General features: G+C 44.6%; 1 protein-coding gene and 1 pseudogene across 7 annotated transcripts in view; one reads left to right on the top strand and one right to left on the bottom strand.

The window, feature by feature from the left end:
• Positions 1-3,109, bottom strand: part of LOC138764584 (zinc finger protein 271-like) — a 20,194-nt gene extending 17,085 nt beyond the window's left edge. For 3 of the 7 annotated variants that reach the window (XR_011358202.1, XR_011358205.1, XM_069940703.1), the window contains exon 1: positions 2,837-3,065. The gene's annotated coding sequence lies outside the window, so the exon portion shown is untranslated. The other 4 variants (XR_011358207.1, XR_011358203.1, XR_011358204.1 and 1 more) reach the window with 4 other exon arrangements.
• LOC138764592 (zinc finger protein 436-like) lies at positions 2,876-16,197 on the top strand (annotated as a pseudogene).

The following is a 16,197-nucleotide window of genomic DNA, read 5'->3' as shown; positions in this document are numbered from 1 at the left end:
GCGGAGGCTGGTGGGGTGGTAGAAGAGGACAAGAGGAATCCTGACTTTGTTGTTCGAGGCAGAGAGGGCCAGGGCAGATGAGCAGGAAATGGAGTTGATGGTGGTTAAGGGAAGTGTTCCATTGGTGGTAAAGTAATCAGAGTCTGGAACACACAGCCCTCAGGTCACTGAAGCTTGCACCTTTCTCCCACTGGGACAGTTTGTAACCAACTTTTCCATGGGTCTCCTGGATGTTTGATTCCTTGTTTATTTAGCCATGCATAATATTATCAAATGCTTTTGAGAAACACATTAAACTCTACAGCTCTCTGCATCGTCATTTATTAGTTTACCGAATTCACTCCCTCAGTTTTCTGTCCTTCAATCAATCCTCCATACTTGATAATATTATTGAGCTTTGAACATGAAAAGAAATAGTTCCAGTCAGAGGAAGGAAGAACATTTCTGCCCTCTTAAATACAGGTATTCCCCAATTTACTACGAAACCTTGCCTAAGCCGAAATGGCATAAAGCGAAGACCCATTCACAACTACTGAAGGCTATTTTCAGAAAAGCGAAAACCCATTCAAATTTCTTTCAGACAGCGAACACAAGTTCCTTCGTAAAAACAAATTTGCATAAAGTGAGTATTTGTAAAGGAGGATATTCCTGTAATTGGCAAAACAACTCCAAAGAACAATGAGGTCTGTGGATGGGTTAAACAGGAAAGTCTGCACATGTTGGGGTTGTAGTGCAACCCACAGAAAGTGTTGCAAAAACTCAGCAAGTCTCTCAGCATCCATAGGAAGTAAAGGGTTACCAATGTTTTGGGCCTGAGCCTTTCATCAAGGTGTGAGCGTGCCCTGGAGTGCCCACAAGAACTGTTCTACCTACCGCTCCCTGCGCCGTAGAGAGTCCGCCGCCGCCGACACCGGAAATGACGCCGCGGACATTCAATACCAAAAAAGGGATATATATCTGATTTGTATTGTATTTTACAAGAAATTGATAGTAAAAAAGACTGGGATAAAGATAAGTTGAAATGGGAAAAAGATTTAGGACATAAAATAGCTGAAGAAGCTTGGATGGAAATTTGTCAGAATAGTATTCGGAAATTAATTAACGCTACACTAGCGATGATTAATTATAATTTTTTTCATCAGCTATATTTAATGCCGGAGAAATTAAAAAAATTTGGTCTTAGTAAGTTGGATTTTTGTTTTCGATGTGATCAGACGGCCAATACTTTTTTGCATACTGTTTGGCTTTGTGATCGATTGCAACAGTTTTGGAAAGGTATTCAATCTATTTTTAACAGTTTATATAATATCCATCTTGTATTAGATCCCGATATATTTTTATTAGGGAACATGCAATCATTAATTGATTTAGGTTTAGAGGATTATCAGATTTCCTTTATCTATTTAGCTTTAGTTGTGGCTAAGAAATGTATAGCACTTACTTGGAAAGATAAAAATATACTAACTTTAGATAAGTGGTATTTGGAGATGAAATTTTGTTTGACTATGGAAAGGATATCTTTTTCAATTCAGGATAGGATGTCTTTTTATAAGTTAAAGTGGACTCCGTTTGCTAATTATATGCATTTAAGTTTGATTTAAATATATGTTTAAGCATGATATTTTAGTATTGATAAAAAAAATTTTTTGTTGTTAGAATTTTTTTTAGGTTAAGTTTTATCTCTTTTTTTGTAAGTGGGTATTTTTTTTCCATATATAATATTGTTAATTTTATTAACTCTTCACTCTTTATTTGGGGGGGGAGGGTTGGACTAATTTTAAGTTAGATTACTAATATTGTGTTACAATTAACAGGGGGGGGGGAGTTATTTTGTGTAGTTTTCCGATGTAATATTGTAATCATACCATTTTAATTTTTTTTTCTTTAAATGTAATTCTCTATTGTATTCATGTTATAAAATTTTAAATAAAGTCTTCAAAGAAACAACAATGAGTCACAACAATGAGATCTGGTGAAATGGTGCAAGAGTAACAACCTGAATCTCAAAGTGGACAAGTCAAAGGAGATGATCAAGGATGTCAAGGCCAGGAATGAACCATCTCAACTACACATCCACAACTCTGCAGTAGAGAGTGGAGAGCACAAAATTCCTTGGAGTTAATTAGCAACACTGACCATCTCCTCACTTGTCAGGAAGGCCCAATAGTGGCTGCACATATTGAGAAGACTGAAGCTGGCAAAGCTACCAGCCACCATTATGTCAGCTTTCTATAGGAGCTCTATCGAGAGCGTCCTGGCCAGCTGCATGGTTACTGCAGAGAAATGGATCGGAGGTTGATCCAAGGGACCATAAGAGTAGCAATGGGGGTCCCCCGCCATCGACGTGATCTACCGGGATCATTGTCTGAAGAGGGCATTGAAGACCCCTTCCACCCTGCACACTGCATCTTCCAACTGCTCCTGTTGGAAAAGAGATACAGGAGTATCAGAGCCAGCATCACCAGCTTCTTCCCATGGGCAGTGAGAATGCCAAACGACCAAAGGAACCGCTCACACAAACCACCAGAGACTCTAATTTACTCAGTACAATATTTATGTATTTATTTGTATAGATAAATACATGTCCTGCAAATGAATTATTTATCAGTATGTGTGTCACATGTGGTTGTGTCTCTGCGTGTTTTACACAGTGGACCAGAGAACAATGACAATAAACTTGATAAGATTTACTTGGGTGTTTCCGGGAGTTGAGCCACTCAATTACAGGGTAAGGCCTTATTCTCTGGCGTTGAGAAGAATGAGGGGTATTTATTGGGGGTATTTCGTCGGGTTGTACTTGGATAATCAGATGGCAATAAACTTGTCCCCCGCATACCTGTAACAGCAGCGCGCATGCGCTACGACCGGCCCGTGACGTCAGAGCCCCCGCAGGAGGAAGAATGAATGACCGGTGCTTGGATCCCAAGGTATGTGGCGGAGGAATTGGGACCGGCTTTTCGTTCCTGCAGGTCCTGTAGCACCTTGACCACTTTCCCTTCCCCAGCCTCTCACCCCCAACCGCGCCGACGCTGCTGCTACTGCCGCCTCCGGCACGGCATCCATCGGCCCTGGTGTTCCTACCTGCTGCAATGCTTCACGAAGCTTCTGCGCCGAGGGTAGGCGGTGCGCATGTCCGCGGCGTCATTTCCGGTGTCGGCGGCGGCGGACTCTCTACGGCGCAGGGAGCGGTAGGTAGAACAGTTCTTGTGGGCACTCCAGGGCACGCCGCCGTGACGGGGAAAAGTGGTCGCCTCCCGAGGGGAGGCACAGCAGGCCGCGCAGCGCGCGTGGGGAGCCCACGAGCCAGGTTCCGCCCGCTCCTCATGTGCAGGCAGTGAGGTGCTGAATGTCTGCAGCACCTTCCTGCTTGCACCAACTCCTGTTTGTGCAGGCGTCTTGCTTCAGGGTCAGGAGGGAGGAGTGGCTGCATGGGAGTGGACAAACAGACGTGCTGGAGGAGCTCAGCATTTCCCGCACCAACCATGGGTCGACTCTTTTCCAGTTATGAATTCTCACCCCATCCCTTTCATATCTAATTATAACTCTCGCCCATCCCTTACCGTGTTCAATTAGAACTTCTCGCCCTGTCCCTTATCATGTCCAGTTATAAATTCTCACCCCATCCCTTATCATAACCTCTCGCCCCATCCCTTACCGTGTTCAATTAGAACTTCTCGCCCTGTCCCTTATCATGTCCAGTTATAAATTCTCACCCCATCCCTTATCATATCTAATTATAACCTCTCGCCCCATCCCTTACCGGGCCCATTTACAACTTCTCGCCACATCCCTTACCGAGTCCAGTTCTAACTTCTAACCCTGTCCATTATGTATAATTATAACTTCTCGCCTCGTTGGAACTTCTCATGCAGTCCCTTACCGTGTCCAGTTAGAATTTCTTGCCCAGTCCTTTACCGTGTCCAGTTGGAATTTCTCTCCTCGTCCCTTACCGTGTCCAGTTATAAATTCTCATCTCATCATATCTAATAATAACCTATCGTCCCATCCCTTACAGTGACCAGTTATAACTTCTCATCCCGTCACTTATCATATCTAATTATAACCTCTCTCCCTGTACCTTACCGGTTCCAGTTATAACTTCTCGCCCCCTCCCCTATCACATCTAATTATAACTTCTTGTTTCGTCCCTTACCGTGTCCAGTTAGAACTTCTCGTCCAGTCCCTTTCCATGTCCAGTTAGAACTTCTCGCCCCGTCCCTTACCATGTCCAGTTATAAATGCTCACCTCATACCTTACCCTGTCCAGTTGTAAATACTTGCCCCGTCCCTTATCATATCTAATTATAACCTCTCGCCCCGTCTCTTACTGGGACCAGTTACAACTACTTGTCCCATCCCTTACCGGTCCAGTTATAACTTCTCACCTTGGCCCTTATGATATCTAATTATAACCTCTTGCCTGGTCCCATACCGGTCCAGTTATAATTTCTCGCCCCATCCCTTACCGTGTTCAGTTATAACTTCTTGCCCTGTCCCTTACCGTGTTCAGTTATAACTTCTTGCCCTGTCCCTTACCGTGTTCAGTTATAACTTCTTGCCCTGTCCCTTACCGTGTTCAGTTATAACTTCTTGCCCTGTCCCTTACCGTGTCCAGTTATAATTTCTCGCCCTGTCCCTTATAACTAATTATAACTTCTCGCCCCGTACCTTACCGTTTTCAGTTATAACTTCTCACCCTGTCCCTTCCTGGTTGACTTATAACTTCTCACCCCGTCCCTTATCATATCTAATTATAGCCTCTCGCCCCGTCTCTTACTGGGACCAGTTACAACTACTTGCCCCATCCCTTACCGGGTCCAGTTATAACTTCTCACCCCGGCCCTTATGATATCTAATTATAACCTCTCGCCTGGTCCCTTACCAGTCCAGTTATAACTTCTCGCCCCATCCCTTACCGTGTTCAGTTATAACTTCTCGCCCCGTCCCTTACTGTGTTCAGTTATAACTTCTCACCCTGTCCCTTACCTTGTCCAGTTATAACCTCTCGCCCTGTCCCTTCCTGGTCGACTTATAAATTCTCACCCCGTCCCTTATCTTATCTAATTATAACCTTGTGATAGTATAGATTCTATCACCAGTGTGTATATGTACAGATGGCAGTGTAGGATGACTGTGATTGGCTGAGAGTGTAGCCACACCTACTGGCAGGTCTTAAAGGATTGCTCCGAGCCAGACCAGGTCATTCTGGACTGGTTGACCTACTTGTGATATGCTCCAGTCTTTTAGTTAATAAAAGCCTTGGTTTGGATCAACAAGTCATTGGTTCTTTCGACCGGCATTAAAACCTCTCACCCCGTCCCTTACCGGGTCCAGTTATAATTTCTCATGCCGTCGCTTTATCGTATCTAATTATAACTTTTCGCCTCATCCCTTACCGTGTCCAGTTATAACTTCTCGCCACAACCCTTACCGCGTCTAGTTCTAACTTCTAACTCCGTCCATTATCATCTAATTATAACTCTCTCCCCGTGCTTTACCGGGCCCATTTACAACTTCTCGCCACGTCCCTTACCGTGTCCAGTTCTAACTTCTAACCCTGTCCATTATTATGTATAATTATAACTTCTCGCCTCGTCCCTTACCGTTTCCAGTTAGAACTTCTCATCCAGTCCCTTACTATGTCCAGTTAGAACTTCTCGCCCAGTCCTTTATCGTGTCCAGTTAGATTTTCTCTCCTCGTCCCTTACCGTGTCCAGTTATAAATTCTCATCTCATACCTTACAGATATAAATTCTTTCCTCGTCCCTTATCATATCTAATAATAACCTCTCATCCCATCCCTTATAACTTCTCATCCCGTCACTTATCATATCTATTTATAACCTCTTGCCCCGTATCTTACCAGTTCCAGTTATAACTTCTCACCCCCTCTCTTATCATCTAATTATAACTTCTCGCCTCGTCCCTTACCGTATCCAGTTAGAACTTCTCGTTCAGTCCCTTTCCATGTCCAGTTAGAACTTCTCGCCCCGTCCCTTACCGTGTCCAGTTATAACTTCGCCACGACCCTTACAGTGTCTCGTTCTTAACTTCTAACCCCGTCCATTATCATATCCAATTATAACTCTCGCCTCGTGCTTTACGGGGCCCATTTACAACTTCTCGCCACATCCCTTACCGTGTCTAATTATAACTTCTCACCCCATCCATTATCATGTCCAGTTATAACTTCTCGGCCCGTCCCTTACTGGGTCCAGTTATTAATTCACACCCAGTCCCTTTTATCTAATTATAACCTCTCACCCCGTCCCTGATCAGGTCCAGTTATAAATTCTCTCCCCATCCCTTATCATAAATAATTATAACTTCTAGCCCCGTCCCTTACTGTGTCCAGTTTCAACCTCTTGCCACGTCCCTTATTGTGTCCAGTTATAACTTCTCACCTCGTCCCTTACCGTGTCGAGTTATAAATTCTCACCCTATCCCTTATATCTCATTATTAGCTCTCGCCCATTCCCTTACTGGATCCAGTTATAACTTCTCATTCCATCTTTTACCATGTCCATTTATAAATTCTTGCTCCGTCCTTTACCGTGTCCAATTATCATTTCTCGCCCCGTCCCTTTCTGTGTCCAGTTATGACATCTTGCTCCATTCCTTACCATGTCCAATTACAAATTTTCACTACGTCAAATCAAGTTTTTTGTCATCTGATTGCACAAGTACATCCGGATGAGACAGCATTCTCAGTCTACCAATGCAAAACACAGACACACAGTCAAACATAACACACATACAGTCAAGCAATACATATATCGGACAATTATTTAATCGATACAAATAAATACATAGCGTTTTGTACATGTGAGAATCTTGGATGGTTAGTGTGAGCAGATCCTTTGGATGTTTTGTAAAGACGTTTCCTGCCAGATCATTTCCCGAAAGGATGAGCAAAAAGCAGGCAGTTTTTACATTTATTGTCAGAGAACATACATGACATCACATATAACTTTGAGAATCTTTTTTATCTGCGGGCATGGCAGTTTTACTACTTATTCATAGCCCAGAAAAACTGTAAATGGTGTACATATGTAAACAAACTGCAATACAGAGAGAAAAAAGAAAATCAATAAAGTGCACAAGAGGTCTTAAATGAGTTCCTGATTGAGTTTGTTGTTGAGGAGTCTGATGGTGGAGGGGGAGCAGTTGTTCCTGAACCTGGTGGTGTAAGTCTTGTGGCAATAACACCTCTTTCCTGAAAGCAGCAATGAGAATAAAGCATATGCTGGGTGGTGTGGATCCTTGATGATTGCTGCTTCTCTTGACAGCAGTGTTCCCCGTAGATGCCCTCAATAGTGGTAAGAGATTTGTCTGTGATGTCCTGTGCTGTGTCTACTACCTTTTGGAGGGCTTTATGCTCAGGTGTATTGGTGTCTCCATTACCAGACCATGCTGCAGTTGGTCAGCATACTTTTCACCACACCTCTGTAGAAATTTGCCAGGGTTTCTGATGTCATTCCAAACCTCCGCAAATTCATATACTGATGTGCTTTCCTTACAATGTGCTTTCTAATATAAGCAGAGACTTATCTTTAAAAGCTGGTGGAAGGGAAGAATGAGAGGGAGAAGTACAGGCCAATAGACAAAAGGTGTTAATTGGATAAAATAAGAGGAAAGATAAGAATTCATTGGGGCAGGGGGCAGTTTTTGACTATGAAGGAATGGAGAGAGAGACAGCAAGAGGAAAGGAGACCTTTCATTGAAAGGAAAGGAGAATTGAAATGGGTGGACACTGGAAGATCCACACCATTACTGCGGACAAAGTCGAGGTGCTCAATGAAGCCATCTCCCAGCCTGTGTCCAGTCTCTCCGACATAGAGGAAACCACAACAGGAGCACCGGATGCAGTAGATGACCCCTGTAGATTCACAAGTGAAATGTGGCTTCAATTGGAAGAACTGTTTGAGACCCCAAACGGTAATGAGGGAGGAGGTGTGGGCACAAGTGGAGAATCTCCTGCAGTCACAGGGGTAGGTCCGAAGGGGATGATTGGTGGGGAGGGAAGAGTGGACAAGGGAGACATGGAGGGAGTGGTCCGTGCAGAAAGCAGGGAGGAGAGGAGAATATCTGTCTTGTGGTGGGATCACATAGTAGGTGACAGAAATGGCGGAGGAGGATGTGTTGGATGCAGAGGTGGGTAGGAGGTGAGGACACAAGGAATCATGTCCTTGTTGCACATGGGGGCAGAGGGGCTAGGGCAGATATACGGCTGACCACTGAGTTGACGGGGAAGCCTTGTTTGAAGAAGGAGGACATCTCTGATGATCTGGCATGGAAGACCTCATCCTGGGAACAGATGCAATGAAGACAAGAATTGAGAGAAAGGAATGGAATCCTTACAGGGGACAGAGTGAAGTATAGTTGAGATAACTGGGATTTGGTGAGTTGTAGAAGATGTCTGTCGAAAATTTGCCTCCCAAGATGGAGACAGAAATTGAAGAAAAGAGAGAAGGTTGCTGGAGATTGGCCAAATGAATATGAGATCAGGGTGGAAGTTGGCCTCAAAGTGGATGAAGTCAATGAGCTCATCATGGGTACACGAGGCAGCACCAAAGTAGTCATCGATGTAGCAGAGGAAGAGATTAGGGGAGTTGCCTTTGTAGGCTTGTAGCATGGATTCCTCCACATAGACAACATAAAGGCAGGCATAGCAGGGACCCATGTGGATATCCTTGGCTACCCCTTTGTCTTTGTAAGGAAGGACAGGGGAGGAAGCATACATATAGTCAGTTGGAGTGTTTGAAGTGTGTCTATTTCAATGCAAAAAGTGTTAAGAATAAGGGTAATGAACTTAGAAAGGATCAGTATGTGGAATTACAATGTTGTGGCTTTTAGAGACTTGGCTGGCTTGACTTGGCAGGGATTGGCTGGTGCAGGTACTTGGGTTTTTAAAGAAATAAGATGGGAGTTAAGAGACCGAGGAGTGGAGGGAGAAGTAGGATTAATGGTCAAAGATAGTATAGCTGAAGAAAGGGAGTACGCTGCAGAGGGAGAGTCTACTGAGATGATGTGGGTGGAAGTCAGAAATAAGAAGGGAGCAATCACTGTACTGGGAGTAGTCTATAGGCCCCCAAGTAGCCCGAGGGATAGATAAGTAGGCATATTTGGAATGGTGCAGAAATTACAGGGTTGTTGCCATGGGAGTCTTCAACTTCCCAAATATTGACTGGCACCTCCTGACTGCAAGAGGGATAGTTGAGGCAGAATTTGTCAGGTGTATCCAAGAAAGATTCTTGACACAGTATGTGGTCCAGCCGGCGAGAGGAGAAGCCATACTGAATCTAGTACTGGGTAGTGAACTTCTTGGTGGGTGAGAGAGACCACAATTTCCTGAGCTTTAGCATAGCTATGGTCAAGGATAAAAGCAGACAAATTGGAGAAGGAATAATTACAATGGGATGAGGCAGGAACTAGGGAAAGTAAATTGGGAGCTGATGTTCTTGGGTGAAATCACAGAGGTAATGTGGAAGATGTTTCTGGAACATTTGTGCAGAGTTCTGGAAAGGTTTGCCCCACAGAGGCAGGGAAAGGATGGTAGGAAAAGAGAACCGTGGTGGACAAAGCAGGTAAGGCAGCCAGTCAAGGGGAAGAAAGAAGCAGACAACAGGAACCTGGAAGGGCAGCCAGGAAGGAACTTATGAAAGGACTTGGAAGAGTTTGAAGGGGGCATGAGAAGGCCTTGGCAGATAGGATTAAGGAGAACCCCAAGGTGTTCGCATATGTGAAGAATAGAAGGATGAGGAGAGTGAAGGTAGGGGCACTTAAGGATAAAGGAGACAACATATGCCTGGAGGCAGAGGAGTTTGGAGAGGTCCTAAATGAACACTTTGCATCAGTACCTTGATCAAGGTGAAGTCAGAATAGAGCAATCTTGTATGCTGGACCATGTTGAGATTGGGAAAGAGAAAGTAATGGATTGTCTTTAAGATTGATAAGCCCCAGTTTTCTATGGGAAAGGAGGGAAGAGATAGCTGGGGCATTGGCTATGATCTTTGCTTCCTCCTTGGCCACAGGGCAGATGCTGGAGGATTGAAGAATGGCAAATGTGTTCCCCTTGTTTAAAAAAGGTAATAGGGAGAATCCTGGGAATTGTTGACCAGTGAGTCTTGCATCAGTGGTGTGTAAACTATTGGATACGATTTATGAGCATTTAGAGAATTCGAGTCTTCTCAGGGATAGTCAGCGTGAGTTTGTGAAGAGAATGCCATACTTCACAATCCTAATTGAGGAGGTAATAAAAGAAATTGAGAAGGTAAATTTAAAAAAATAATAAATTTAAACATACAGCACGGTAACAGGACATTTTGACCAACAAGTCTGTGCTGTCCAATTACACCCAATTAACCTACACTCTCCCGGTACTTTTCAAATGGTGGGAGAAAACCAGAGCCCGTGGGGAAAATCCACACGGACATGGGAGAGCATACAAACTCCTCACAGATATCACAGGATTCAAACCTCAGTCCCAATTGATGGTGTGTTGTGCTAACCACTAAGCCAACTGTGCCGCCCATACGCCAAGCATAAAGCCCTGCAAAAGGTAGTGGACACTGCCCAGGATATCATAGGCAAAACCTTCCTCTCTGATCTTCAAGGGGACCTTACTGTGGTAGATGTGGTATATATAGATTTTAGTAAGGCATTTGACAAGGTCTCTCATGAGAAACTTGTTCAGAAAGTCATGAGGCATGGGATCCATGGAACCTTGGCTGTGTAGATTAAATATTGGCTTGCCTGCAGAAGCCAGAGTGTAGTAGTGGACAGAAAGTATTCTGCCTGGAGTTCAGTGACTGGTGAAGTTCTGCAGGGATCTGTTCAGGGACTCCTCTTTGTGATTTTTTTATTAATGACCTGGGTGAAGAAGTACATTTGCAGGGGATAGGACAGCTGGAGATGTTGAGGATAGTGTTGAAGGTTGTGGTAGTAGGTTACAATAGGATGTAGACAGGATGGAGAGTTGGGCAGAAAAGTGGCAGATCGAGTTCAATCAGGCTAAGTGTGAGGTGATGCATTTTGGAAGGTCAAACTTGAAAGAAGAGTACATAGTCAGATATTTAACAGTGGGGAAGAACAGAGGAACTTTGGGGTCCAAGATCATACATTTCTCAAGGTTAAGAAGGCATATGGCATGCTAGACTTCATTAGTCGGGGGTTTGAGTTCAGGAATCGTGAGGTAATGTTGCAGCTCTTTCAGTCTCTGGTGAGATCACACGGAGCATTGTGTTCAGTTCTGGTCACCTCATTACAGGAAGGATGTGGAGGCTATGGAGAGGGTGCAGAGGAGATTTACCAGGATGTTGCCTGGATTGGAAAATGTCTTGTGAGGCGAGGTTAGCAGAGCTGTTACTTTTCTCTTTGGAGCGTATGATAAGAGTGATTAACTAGAGATCTACAGGAATAGGAGAGGTATAGATAACATAGACAGCTGGCTATTTTTTTTCCCAGGTCAGGAGTAGCAAACACCAAAGGATATCTGTAGAAAGTGAAGGGAAGAAGGTTTAGGGGAGATATCAGGGGTGTGGGTTTTTTTTACACTGTGTAATAGGTGCCTGGAATGCATTGCCAGGGATGGTGATGGAGGGTGGAACCTTAGGGGGATTTAAGAGACTCTTAGGCACATGGATGTGAGAAAAATAGAGGGTTATCAGGTAGGATGGCATTAACATTGACATCTCCAATTTCTGCAAGACCACTCCCCGTTCTCCCTCATTCATCAGTCTCCTTTCCTTCAGTTCTCCACACTCTTCCCTCTCCATTCACAAGAGTCACACCCCCTCCCTCCCCCCCCACCCTCACCCTGTTTGCTGTTTTTCCCTCCCTTCTGCACCACTCTGGACATCCGGTCTGATCCTTGGGCTTCAGCCACATTCTCCAGTTTGCCCCGAATCCACAATCTTCTGCTCTCCCTGAAAACTGGAATGACCCGCTCTCCATTTCTGCCCTATTCTCAGTGATGCCCTTTGTCAGCCCCTTTGACAGGCAATCTGAAGAGGAGCACTTGCAAACAAGATTCTCAACCATGCACCACCCTGATCTTGTCTCTGCCAATCGATTCCTCGCCTTTTGAATGTGGAAAGCATGAACGTGCATCGGGTAGACGGCACTGAAGCTCAGCATCGCTGACAGAAGCAGCTAAGTGGGAGAGAGCTTGAATTTATTGGTCAGCCACAGGGGAGATCCAGGGTTCACATTGGAGAGAAAACAAATCGATGTGTGCCAGCGTGTGAAGTTTTGATAATCGACCCCGGAGGTGAGCAATTGTGAAGTATTTTATCAATATAAACCTCTCATCCATCGATAATTCCTCGAAAAAACAGGACCCCACCCGAGCCATATTCTCCTCACCCAACGTTCCCTTTGCTCTATACTAACCAATCTCACCTCTCCTCTTATCAAATGCAAATTAACAATATTTCTTCGCCTGGTCTCCTCTCCCCTTGCCTTCTGATGCCTTCCTTTTCTTTGCTTATTCCTTGGAGAAAAGTTCAAGCCTGAAACATTGGTAATATATCTTTACCTCCTATGGATGCTGAGAAATCGGAGGAATTCCTCCAGCATTTCTGTGTGTGTTTTACTACAGCATCTACTGATTTTCATGTTTCACCCTCACTCGTCTCCCTCCCTGACTCTGCACTCTTTAGGAACTGAATTTCTCACTATACCATGCAACAAGTGCCTGTAAATTTGAACTTGAACTCTTGTTGATAGGAGAGAAGACAGTGGCTCGTCCACACAACAGAAAGAGAACGTGTACGTCTTGTGTCTGGGAAGCAGATTTACCCTAGATTTCCAGAACAATGAAACGATTTTGCTGTTCCAACTGTGGGAAAATCTTTAAGCGATCCGGTAACCTGATGAGGCACCAACGAATTCACTGCGGAGAGAGGCCTTTCCCCTGCTGCGACTGTGGAAAGAGCTTCACCCATTCATACAACCTGCTGAGACACCAGCGGGTCCACTCCGGAGAGAGGCTGTTCACTTGCTCCGAATGTGGCAAGAGCTTCGGACACCCATCCAACTTGGCGGCCCACCAACGGCACCATACAGGGGAGAGGCCGTTCGCCTGCCCCGAGTGCGGCAAGAGCTTCGCTCAGTCAGACAAGCTGAAGAGACACCAGCGGGTTCACACAGGGGAAAAGCCGTTCACCTGCCCTGAGTGTGGCAGAGGATTCACTGACTCATCCTCCCTGCTGACCCACCAGCGGGTCCACACCGGGGAGAGGCCCTTCACCTGCTCCCAATGCGGGAAAGGTTTCACTCTGTCATCCCATCTGCTGCGACACTGCCGTGTCCACACTGGTGAGAGGCCCTTCTCTTGCCACGAGTGCGGCAAGGGGTTCAATCGCTCATCTTCCCTGGTGATCCATCAAAGAGTCCACACAGGCGAGAGGCCCTTCATCTGCTCCCAGTGTGGGAAGGGCTTCATTCAGACATCTCACCTGGTGATCCACCAGCGGGTCCACACTGGGGAGAGACCCTTCACATGCTCTGTTTGTGAGCAGAGATTTTCTCGTTCATTCACTCTGCGGAGACATCAGAGACTTCACACTGGGTGAACCTCTTTACCTGATCGAGTGCAGAAGGGCGTTCACTCAATTGTCCACCCTGCAGAAACACCAGCAAATTCTCGGCGAGTACAGCATTTAACCATGCACAATTGAGGAATATTTAAACACGGACTGACCTGGAGGACTTGAAGCAGTTCCAGATGACAGCTCAACTTCGCCATCACAATCAGGAATGGCAAGCTGTCTCGTAGGAACAGAGAGATCCTGAGGTGTAGGTCTATAGATCCCTCAAGGTTGCCATGCAAGTTGATAGCATGGTTAGGAAAGTATATGATGTGTTGGCCTTCATTAATCAGGGGCTTGAGATGAAGAGCTGCAAGGTAACACTGCTGCTCTATCAAACTCTGGTTGTCCACACTTATTGTGTTCAGTCCTGGTCGCATCATTGCAGGAAGTGGGTGGAGGAAGCCAGGAGCACAGGCTAAGGTGAGAGGAAATAGATGGATACAGGTAGGAGGATGGAAGAGAAATGGGGGAGAGGGGAGCTCTCTGATAGGAGATAGAAGGGAGTGGGGAGCTGGAGGAAAAGGAGACAGGGATAGGCAAAGAGAGACTTGGGCCAGGAGATTAAATAGTACGGGGGTTCAAAAAATAAGAGAGGGATGGAAGTTAAAAAAGAGTAAGAGAAGAGTGGATAAAAGCCAAGTGCAAAAGAGGCAAAGATTACCAGTTTTTAAAAGCGCAATCATTAAAAAGGAACTGTCTCTGAGTGCGCTTAGAATTCGAAATAAGGTCAGTAAACCTGTGGCATATATCAGTACAAAGGAGTATGATCAGATTTCAGATTTATTGCTAGAATACATACATGTCATCACATTCTTTTCCCTGCTGATGCAGCTGAAAAAACTGTATAGCGAATACATGTAAACAAATGTGGAACAGATAACAAATTTCCACAAACTGACTATGCACTACAGAGGGAATTAAATCCATAAAGTGCACAAGTAAGATTGCTCAAATGAGTCCCTGATTGAGTTTGTCGTTGGGGAGTCTGATGATGGAGGGGGAGCAGCTGTTCCTGAACCTGGTGGCGTGAGTCTTGTGGCACCTGCACCTCTTTCCTGATGGCAGCAGCGAGAACAGAGCTGGTGCTGGGTGCTGTGTGTCTTTGATGATCGCTGCTGCTCTCTGATGACAGTGTTCCCCGTAGATGTACTTGGTAGTGGGGAAGGTTTTGCCTGTGATATCCTGGGCAGTGTCCACTACCTTTTCCAGGGCTTTATGCTTGGCATATGGGTGTCCCCATACCAGACTGTGATGCAGCCAGTCAGCACACTTTCCATGCCAAATCTCCTTTTCAATCTTTTATTGGTTTTTATAATAAATACAGTTTAATTAAGAAAAGGGAACAAAACTGAAAATACAATATCACATATGTATATATATCCAGATAAAAGTTCAAACAGTATAAAATCGGTTTCCCCCGCACCACTGAAGCACTGAGTGAAAACAGAAAAGACATCAAAAATTTATTCCGTATATTTCAGCATAGAAGTCAAGTTGTGAAATCCCCAAAAATATCTCTCAAAAAATGAGGACGACTTATACACCGGATATACTTTTGAGACCTTAAATTCAGCTCAAAATCCAATCCGCGCTGATATATGTTGACCCTTGAAAACCCAAAGAAAATGACTGCAACAGATTTTCATTGAGATTTTTACTGAAAACAACACAATCAGCGCCCTTCAAAATCGCTATCATCTGAAAACAACACATTTAGAATCCTTCAGAATCACTCTGGCTATAATCGTCTGAAGTAAAGTTGGCAGCAAACACATCCATACTCTCACTGTTTAACAGTCATCATGTGAGTCCCAGTCTGTATCTGATGAGGTGGATTTAGCTTTGTTGTCAGTATCTCACAATAAAACATCTTCTGCACTTTTTTTGGAATATTTTATTTATGGTTTTTCAGGTTTATCCATGGTAAATTACAGTTTGTCAGCAATAATCGTACAAGTTGACAACAATTAACACTTTTACAAGTCATATCTATAGAAATTTACAAACAAGTCCAAACCTAATACCCTTTATCCTTTCTCTTCTCCCCCTTCCCCCCACCCCATTCCCTAAACCTCAAACACTCAACACATGGACCAAAAAAGATGTTTAAACGACAAAACATCCAAAACAGGGATAAATCATATCAGGGAGTTATGGGTCAGGTCTGGTGCAGCAGAGAGGAACCAGGCCAATTTCCTTTTGTTCCTTGACTTTTCTTGGCTGGACTAAGGCAGGCCCCCGCTCCCACCCCCCACCCCACCATGTTTAGGGCAAGTTGGGCCCCAAAGCAAGATTGTACTTTTCACAGTTGTGCTCCTATGTTGTTCAGGTGCAGCTACCAGATTTTTTGAAAGGTGCCGTACCTTCCCCTCAGGTTGTAGGTAATCTTCTCCAGGGAAACACAAGCTTGCATCTCCTTGCTCCATTGTGCAAAGCTCAGTTGAGAGTCAGGTTTCCAGGTAACTGCTATGCACTTCCTAGCCACTACCAATGCAATCATTGCAAATTGAATTGGAATTTGGACAACTTCATTGTATGTCTTATATCCTTCATGTTATCCGGCAGGAACAACTCAGGATCCTGTGGGAATTCTTTTTGTTTT

The sequence above is a fragment of the Narcine bancroftii genome, chromosome 5, assembly GCF_036971445.1.
Source record: "Narcine bancroftii isolate sNarBan1 chromosome 5, sNarBan1.hap1, whole genome shotgun sequence".
Lineage (NCBI taxonomy): Eukaryota > Metazoa > Chordata > Chondrichthyes > Torpediniformes > Narcinidae > Narcine > Narcine bancroftii.
Note: the sequence above shows the minus strand (reverse complement) of the source record. Positions and strands in the feature narration are given on the sequence as shown.